Here is a 9,698-nt window from a genome sequence, read left to right as displayed (position 1 = left end):
AGAATGACTACTGAAATCGAAATAAGTCTCACCTGAAGGGTTGGACTCCTGACAGGAGGTGTAGGTTCCCTTAGACTTCCCTCTCCGGAATCCGGTGCGACCTCCACGGGATATTGTGGGGTAGAAAGTGGAGGCAGAGTGCAGGTAACCTCCTCTGGGATGTTGGTAGGAACCACCTGAAGGGCCTTGATAGTAATTGCGGCTGAAGGCTCGCCCTCTGTAGCCTCCGACCCTGTTAAAAAGGGAGCAAAGAACCTTTTTTTATGAATCCCTGCGCCTTGTCCAAGTTGGCATAGGTGGAGGCGAACTTTGAAAGTTCCTTGAGGAAAGAAAGCAGACCCAGAGCCAATGGGCCCAATTCAGGCGAGGCCAGATCCGTTAGCTTGGTATCCATCTTGAGTAGAATAGAGCACTGCCTCTCACTGGAGATGGCGCAGTTTGCGTTCCCCAAAAAACATAAGGCCTTCTGGGCTCAGCCAACCACAACTTCCGGGTTAACTGGGACCCCTGATTACTTAGCCTGAAAACCCAATTCCAGGATTTTGGTAAGAGGACCCAAGACATCCAGGAGCTTATCCTGACAACCTCACCAGGCACGATCAATGCCCTTTTTCGGGTCTTTAGAGAATTTTGTAAGATACGTTACCAAGGTGGGGTCAATCTCTGGTGTCTCAGTGACCTTAGAGGAGGAATCTGGTGTGGGACATTGTAGGAAAGTTCCATCTTGCCTGGCATGTTACCCCCATATTTCACTGTATATATGTTGTTTTACTTGTATGTGTCACTGGGACCCTGCCAGCCAGGGCCCCAGTGCTCATAAGTGTGCCCTGTATGTGTTACCTGTGTTATGACTAACTGTCTCACTGAGGCTCTGCTATCCAGAACCTCAGTGGTTATGCTCGCTCATTTCTTTCCAAATTGTCACTAACAGGCTAGTGACCAATTTTACCAATTTACATTGGCATACTGGAACACCCTTATAATTCCCTAGTATATGGTACTGAGGTACCCAGGGTATTGGGGTTCCAGGAGATCCCTATGGGCTGCAGCATTTCTTTTGCCACCCATAGGGAGCTCTGACAATTCTTACACAGGCCTGCCACTGCAGCCTGAGTGAAATAACGTGCACGTTATTTCACAGCCATTTATCACTGCACTTAAGTAACTTATAAGTCACCTATATGTCTAACCTTTACCTGGTAAAGGTTGGGTGCTAAGTTACTTAGTGTGTGGGCACCCTGGCACTAGCCAAGGTGCCCCCACATTGTTCAGGGCAAATTCCCCAGACTTTGTGAGTGCGGGGACACCATTACACATGTGCACTACACATAGGTCACTACCTATGTGTAGCTTCACAATGGTAACTCCGAACATGGCCATGTAACATGTCTAAGATCATGGAATTGCCCCCCCAATGCCATCCTGGTATTGGGGAGACAATCCCATGATTCCCCGGGTCTCTAGCACAGACCCGGGTACTGCCAAACTGCCTTTTCATGGGTTTCACTGCAGCTGCTGCTGCTGCCAACCCCTCAGACAGGTTTCTGCCCTCCTGGGGTCCAGCCAGGCTTGGCCCAGGAAGGCAGAACAAAGGACTTCCTCAGAGAGAGGGTGTTACACCCTCTCCCTTTGGAAAAAGGTGTTAAGGCAGGGGAGGAGTAGCCTCCCCCAGCCTCTGGAAATGCTTTCATGGGCACAGATGGAGCCCATTTCTGCATAAGCCAGTCTACACCGGTTCACGGATCCCCCAGCCCTGCTCTGGCGCGAAACTGGACAAAGGGAAGGGGAGTGACCACTCCCCTGACCTGCACCTCCCCTGGGAGGTGCCCAGAGCTCCTCCAGTGTGCTCCAGACCGCTGCCATCTTGGAAACAGAGGTGCTGCTGGCACACTGGACTGCTCTGAGTGGCCAGGGCCAGCAGGTGACGTCAGAGACTCCTTCTGATAGGCTCTTACCTGTGTTGCTAGCCTATCCTCTCACCTAGGTAGCCAAACCTCCTTTTCTGGCTATTTAGGGCCTCTGCTTTGGGGAATTCTTTACATAACGAATGCAAGAGCTCATCAGAGTTCCTCTGCATCTCTCTCTTTACCTTCTGCCAAGGAATCGACTGCTGACCACGCTGGAAGCCTGCAAAACTGCAACAAAGTAGCAAAGACGACTACTGCGACCTTGTAACGCTGATCCTGCCGCCTTCTCGACTGTTTTCCTGGTGGTGCATGCTGTGGGGGTAGTCTGCCTCCTCTCTGCACTAGAAGCTCCGAAGAAATCTCCTGTGGGTCGACGGAATCTTCCCCCTACAACCGCAGGCACCAAAGAACTGCTTCACCGGTCCTCTGGGTCTCCTCTCAGCACGACGAGCGAGGTCCCTTGAACTCAGCAACTCTGTCCAAGTGACTCCCACAGTCCAGTGACTCTTCAGTCCAAGTTTGGTGGAGTTAAGTCCTTGCCTCCCCACGCTAGACTGCATTGTTGGGAACCGCGTGTTTTGCAGCTACTCCGGCTCCTGTGCACTCTTCCAGGATTTCCTTTGTGCACAGCCAAGCCTGGGTCCCCGGCACTCTAACCTGCAGTGCACGACCTCCTGAGTTGTCCTCCGGTGTCGTGGGACCCTCTTTCGTGACTTCGGGTGAGCTCCGGTTCACTCCACTTCGTAGTGCCTGTTCCGGCACTTCTGCGGGTGCTGCTTGCTTCCGAGTGGGCTCCTTGTCTTGCTGGACGCCCCCTCTGTCTCCTCACGCAATTGGCGACATCCAAAATCCCCAACCGCGACCCTTGCAGCTAGCAAGGATTGTTTGCGGTCTTTCTGCAAGGAAACACTTTTGCACGACTCTTCACAACGTGGGACATCCATCCTCCAAAGGGGAAGTTTCTAGCCCTTGTCGTTCTTGCAGAATCCACAGCTTCTACCATCCGGTGGCAGCTTCTTTGCACCCACAGCTGGCATTTCCTGGGCATCTGCCCACTCCCGACTTGATTGTGACTCTTGGACTTGGTCCCCTTGTTCCACAGGTACCCTCGTCAGGAAATCCATTGTTGTTGCATTGCTGGTGTTGCTGTTTCTTGCAGAATTCCCCTATCACGACTTCTGTGCTCTTTGGGAAACTTAGGTGCACTTTGCACCCACTTTTCAGGGTCTTGGGGTGGGCTATTTTTCTAACCCTCACTGTTTTCTTACAGTCCCAGCGACCCTCTACAAGGTCACCTAGGTTTGGGGTCCATTCGTGGTTCGCATTCCACTTCTAGAGTATATGGTTTGTGTTGCCCCTATCCCTATGTGCCCCCATTGCATTCTATTGTGACTATACATTGTTTGCACTGTTTTCTATTGCTATTACTGCATATTTTGGTATTGTGTACATATATCTTGTGTATATTTGCTATCCTCATACTGAGGGTACTCACTGAGATACTTTGGCATATTGTCATAAAAATAAAGTACCTTTATTTTTAGTATATCTGTGTATTGTGTTTTCTTATGATATTGTGCATATGACACTAGTGGTACTGTAAGCTGCTAGACACCCCTCTACACTAATAAGGGATACCTGGGCCTGGTGCAAGGTGTTAGTACCCCTTGGTACTCACTACAAGCCAGTCCAGCCTCCTACAGACATTCTGACCTCAGGTGAGATCAGACGTCCTTATCGAAACTGTGGCGAATGTGTGCCTGAACATATTCGGCCACCTCGGAAGGCGGAGTCCAGGAGGAAGATATAGGATGGATGATATCTTCCGGTTTGAAAGTTCAAACTTTCAGGGGCTGAGAAGGCACTTCTGCATGTCGTGATTTGGCCTTATGTTTATGTGGGGGAGAATCAGGGTCCAATTCCAGAGCCTGTGAAGAAGACGAGGAATCAGAATCCTCCTTACTCACATCCCTTGGATGCAGAGATTGTGACAAAGAATAATCGTGATCCGAAGACAAAACTTGCAAAAGTTGGTAAAAGTCAGCTTGATGACGGTTTATTTGCTTTGGAGGCTGAACCTGGATCTTGTGAAAAGTGTAGCTCTTCTTGGCTGCGAGAATGGGGCATCCAACTCTGCTGTTCTGCAAAACCCAATAAGTGATACTTAATTGGCTGTATAGCCTGGGCGAAGGCCACATTAACAGAGTGTCTAACACCAGCATCAAGGGAATAGACAAAGTCTTGCTCAAAGGACCAATCAGCATCATCATAAAAGGTATCTTCCCCATAGTCTCCTTTGTAGTCAGCCATAATGAACAATACCAGGTCACAGAAGTGAGAATTTTAAGGGCAGACAATCTGCCAATAATTACTTCCAATGAAACTGGCGAGCAATGCTGATAGTCTTTAAAGCTGGCTCAGTGCTCAGGGAAAACCCCAAGCCAGAAGTAAAGTGTGGAGGGAGGCCTGCTCAAAATTATATGACAAACAGGAACTATCCACCACCAAAGTGGTAGTTCAAAAAGGCAAAGCCTAGTTATAATTTATTACAGCCCAACAGCATAAACTAGTGGTCATAGAAAGGAGAGCTGGTGAAATCCTTTTAGAGACGGGAAACACGCGTCTCACACGTGTTCTGAGCCCTCAGGGAACAAGGCTGAATGGAGTCAGCCGAGTCACGCATGCGCGCGAAATAAGAAACACCTAAAATAGGAAAAGGACAGCACGTTAAGCAAGCATAAGGCGCTGTCCCGCTCTCCTAACTCCCACTCCACTTATAGAAATGGCAGGGTTTAAAAAAAAAAAAAACCTCGCTAGGAGGCTAAACTATCCCAAACTGAAGCGCACAATCAAGCAATTAGCAACACTAATGCAGTGCACATGGGCCGTATATTTAAATGCACTCGTACCACTGCGCACGCTCCGGGTTCATGAACAAGTCTGAATAAACAATGGCACTTAACTGGCTGCCAGGCAGCAAAGAAAGAGGAGGCGTGTTTGACTGAAGGGGTTTATGTAGGGCTGGACTCTATGGTGGTCATGTGGTCTCGGTCACAGGAAGTGATGTCTTTGTTTTGTTTTGTTTTTATGTTGGCAGCTAAAAAATTAAAGCATGGAAAGAGAACCATAATCGGAGCCTCCGGTCCTGACAGAGTATCGTCTCCCTTCTGATGTCCCTTCACGCCGGGGCCTCACTTAAATGCCACGTGGGACTATTCAGGGCCGGCTTTAGGGCAGTCCGAGCTGTGCGACCGCACTGGGTGCTGACCTCAGTGGGGCGCTGTATTTACCAATAACTTAGAAGCTTGCGATTTGAAAGCACCTCTTGAAGTTTTTTGTGGTCCAGCCTTCAGGAAGGAATTAAAATATCAAGATACCTCTTTTGATTAATGATCCTGCTAGGGAGAGAGATGGGAGTTTTGTTCAGTGGCCGCTTTGACTTGCCATAAAGTAGCGTAGAAGCTTCATATGCAGAGGGTTAATATGCCTGCTGCAAAGAACAGAACTATATTTTAGGTGGATAGCTGAGTGGATTAGGAAAGCCAGCCTTTACAAGCACTTTAAAACAAATGAAGTATGTGAAAGAAGGCTATGGAGAGACGAGACACACATTTGCCGGCTGGTAGTGAGAGAATCCGAGGCGGTGGTCATGGGTTGGGGGGTGTGTGTGCCAAAAAAGACCATCGCACAAGGCAACACCAGCGCTAAAGCCAGCCTTGGGAGTATTAGTCGAACAAGTGAAGGGCTAGAAGTCTCGGTGACTAGTAGAAGAGGTATTACATTCAGGAGATATAATCAATCAGAAGCGATCAAATTTATTTTCAGAGAACTTTACCTTGTGTTACATTTGCTCCATAGCGAGAATGTGTCAAAGCCTGGTGAACCAGGTGGCCACAGAGAGAGCAGCTGTTATCTTCCAGGCAAGGGCTTTAAGTTACTTTGCAGTTCCAGTCATATGGCAGACAAGATACCAGTCCGCATGGGACCCTGCCTCAAGTGTAACATGGACGTACCCCTAGGATGATTGTGCAGCAATCTGCCGGTATGGGAAACCCCAATGTGCCCCTAATATGTCCCAGGATTTCCTTCCAATAAATAGTGATAGAAAGGCACAACCACCATGTGTGCTGGAAGTCACCTACCTGCGCTCCACACCTCCAACAAGTAGCATCTGCTGCAGGAACATGTTACGTAAGCGGGTAAGGGTGAAGTACAATTGTTACATTAGTTTGTACCCCACTCTTGCTGGAAGATACTTCGATGGGTCTTGGAAATCTTGCACCACAAGCTCTCGCAAGATGCCCAGGGTACTATCCTGCTCCCATTTAGTTTGATAAAGATGACGGCGAGGTGAACAGGACAGCTGTAGGACATTATACTTTTTGGAGATGAGACCCCTGGAGCCCTTGAAGCCTCACACCAATGCTTTTGAATAGGGTGAGAGACTGAGTGCTGTGTTGGGGGAATAAGGCCCAGTGGCAGAGCTGGAAGTACTGATGATGAAGTTTATCAGGAATGCTGAATTGAAGTTTATGCTGCTTGAAGGGCCTGATGGTTGATCCATGAAAGAGGGAAAGAACCTGGGGAGAGAGCTAGTGTAAAGTCAAGGTTGTGGGCTATTGGAGAGTTTGTAGAGGGAAAGGAGGTGAGGCCTTTCCATGTCACCGGCCTGTTCCATATTTCAAGAACTGTGCAGGTCGGACTCCCCAGGTAAGCACTGTGGGGGCGATGGTGCAGTGGGAGCCAGGCCAGGCCCCACAGCGGTCTATAGCCTAATACCCGGTCTATGTGCAGCCAGTGCTTAGCACTTTCCCTGACCCTCTTCCTCCCCATCAGAAATGTAACGCAATTGAGCGGCCCAGTAGTATTCTAGAAGGTTAGGGCAAAAGAGGTCCCAGTGGTTCCTGGGCGGCTTCAGTAAATGCTTTGAAATGTGGGGTTGCTTTCCTATCTAGATAAAGGATCAGAGATCCCTGTGCATAATTTTAATATCATTGGCAGGAGTGGGTTCGACTGGAAGAGATATAACTTTCATTTTTATTATGTTTATGTGACCGAGTTTGGGAGATATGGAGAGGCTTCCAACGCCAAAGGTCCTCTAAGATGGCCCTGCGAAGTGGCTGTCAGTTAGATTGGGACTAGGTCTGCAGAGAAGAGGTAATGGTAAGGCTGAAGTATTGTATGGAGTGAGCCGCCCACTGGAAGGGAGCTAGGCATGTCAGGCGCAAGACCACTACAGAGAGAGAGGATTCTGGCTCCATCAGTGCCAGCAATAGATCATCAGCAATCAGCATCATGGCATTATGCCAGTGGCCCCTACTCCAAAGGTGATGCCGGAAATGGCCCAGTCTTGCTGTAGGCGGATGGCCAACGGTTCCACCACAGGGGTGAAAAACAGGGGGACAATGGACATCCCTGCCAGGTGCGCATGTGGAGAGTGAAAGATTAGGTGGCCTGACTTTTTACTCGAATGGTAGCCATGGGAGAAGCATAAAGGGCCATGATCTTACTAATCAGATAGGGCACAGACCGATCTGGTGGAGGACCACGCACAGGAAAGCCCAACTGACCCAGTCAAATGTCTTCTCTGCGTCAAGGGATAGAAGGCAAGCTGGAATACCATGAACCTGACCTTTCTCAATCAGGTGGGCTAAATGTCTGATGTTTTTGGCACCCTGTCTCTCTTTCATGAACCCAAGTTGATTGGAGTCTATTAGCCCAGCCAGCAGGGACTCCAGTTGGTTTGCTAACATTTTGATGTCGATCTGAGCATCAGTATTCATCAATGCAATAGGCCGATATGAAGCTCAAAGAGTGGAGACCTTTTGTTTTGCTAAAGTTGCCCTAAGTGGGAAGGGTATGGCCAGACATGGGTTCCCTTGCTCACTGTGCAACTGGATTCAAGGTAGCCTGGCTGATGAAGGGTGATACCTTGGAACCGGTCCAGGGATGCTTGTTTCTAGTCTGGCAGTTTGGGCTCGACTATTCTGTGAAAAATTGATTTCTTAACTTGGCGTGAGGGCTCTATTTTGTCTAATATTTCAGTTCCATTTGTTCTGTGCTAAGAGCAAAATATTATGTCTCAGCCCTGCACAATTTTTCTTTCCTTGCAAATGTGCTGGTTTCTTAGAGTTGTTTTCAAAATTTGTAGATGGGCTAATCACCACATGTTCTAGAAATGTTATCTCTGTTTTTGAACATCCTGTTCTCGTGGTTTAAAGGTGCTACAGGAAATGTTTGCTTCAAGGTGTCTGGAAATTGTGACGCATGTCTAGTGTGGTAAAGTGTTTTTTTTTTGTTTTTTGGAATAAAAGACATCAAAGGCTAAGGGAAAGGTCAGTTGCTTTGGCCAAAGAGTTTTTTAAATACTTTTTAGAGGTGACCCGCTGCAGCGAATAAAATGCTATCTTGAAGCATAATCCGAATCCTTGTATTCTCTCTTGTAGAAATCCAGCCTCTTACAAGAAGTGACTCGTAAATTTATTTCACAGTTCCCATGGGAAACAGGGTCAAGACTGATTTGCGTATGGCTGGGTCCAAACTCTGGTGGTATGGTGAGCAGAAAAACAATGGATTAAACTCAAATCTGTGACTGGGGGTGAGTGGTTGAAAAGTGTCAGCACGCCATCCATCATCCTTTTGTGTTGCTAAAGTTGCCCTATGTGGGAAGGGTATGCCTAGACGCGGGTCCCTTGCTCACTGTGCCACTGGATTCAAGCTAGCCTGGGCGATGAAGGGTGATACCCTGAAACCGGCCCCAGGATGCTTGTTTCTGGTCCAGGGAGGACCTGGCCTGGCAGTTCAGGCTGGACTGTTCCCATGGGGAACATTGTCAAGACAGATTTGCATATGGCTGGGTCCAAACTGGGGTGGCATGGTGAGCAAACAAACGACAGATTAAACCCAGATCTGTGAGCCGGTGGGTGAGTGGTTGAAAAGTTTCAGGACTCTGTCAATCATCCTTTTGTGTTGCAAGCACTGTACTTCTTCAGACTCAGTACCCCACGCTGCAAGGTAGACCCCCCATGCAGATGATGTTGCATAGTCCCTCTCACCTCAACTTCACAGTCCCCCCTTTTGGCAGACACGACCCATATTTCACAGGTGGGAGGCCATCAGATGTCTGGGCAGCTCCTTGGCACTGCTGCACTGGAATTGCACTACAGACCTGTCACCAAAGATAGGGCTGCCTGGCAGTGACAGCAAGGCAGCTTCTGGTGGCCCCATGCCACCACCTGGGGCCCTACAGTGGCAAGTGTTTTGTCAGGCCAGGTAGCCCTACCTGGTACCCCCTTCGGTTGATAGCTGCCTCAGGATTCCCTCCGGGCTTGCTTGCTTTAGGGGGGCAGCTCCTGGCTTACATCAGCAGAACTCTGGCGTCAGGCTTCAGATTTGTGGGCCCGAGGCCAGCAATGCCTCCTCCTCTGACTTTCACTTGGGTGCTTCAGGGGGCGAGGGGGTGCTTTCAGCCAATCCATCTCTGCTGGTCACGTACATTCAGAGCACCTCGAGAGGCAGCTGTGGGCTCATTGGTGAAGTTCGCCTGAGCACCAGGACAGGAGACAGGCCCTCCATTAGTTCAGAGCACCGTGGAGGTGCGGATTTTGTATCTGCAGGGTGCTCGTCCGCAGTCCACAGAAGAGGGCCTGCCGAAGGAGTCTGTCGGTGGCAGGAGAGCTGCACTGGGCCCACTTCAATCCTGCCACGGCAAAGCACATGGGCCAGGGCCCCCAGGCTCACAGGCCCAGGGTTAGGATCTGTGATTCCTCAGGCCAGGGGGCCGCACTGCAA

This window comes from Pleurodeles waltl, chromosome 4_1 (assembly GCF_031143425.1).
Source record: "Pleurodeles waltl isolate 20211129_DDA chromosome 4_1, aPleWal1.hap1.20221129, whole genome shotgun sequence".
Lineage (NCBI taxonomy): Eukaryota > Metazoa > Chordata > Amphibia > Caudata > Salamandridae > Pleurodeles > Pleurodeles waltl.
This window is presented reverse-complemented; position numbering follows the sequence as displayed.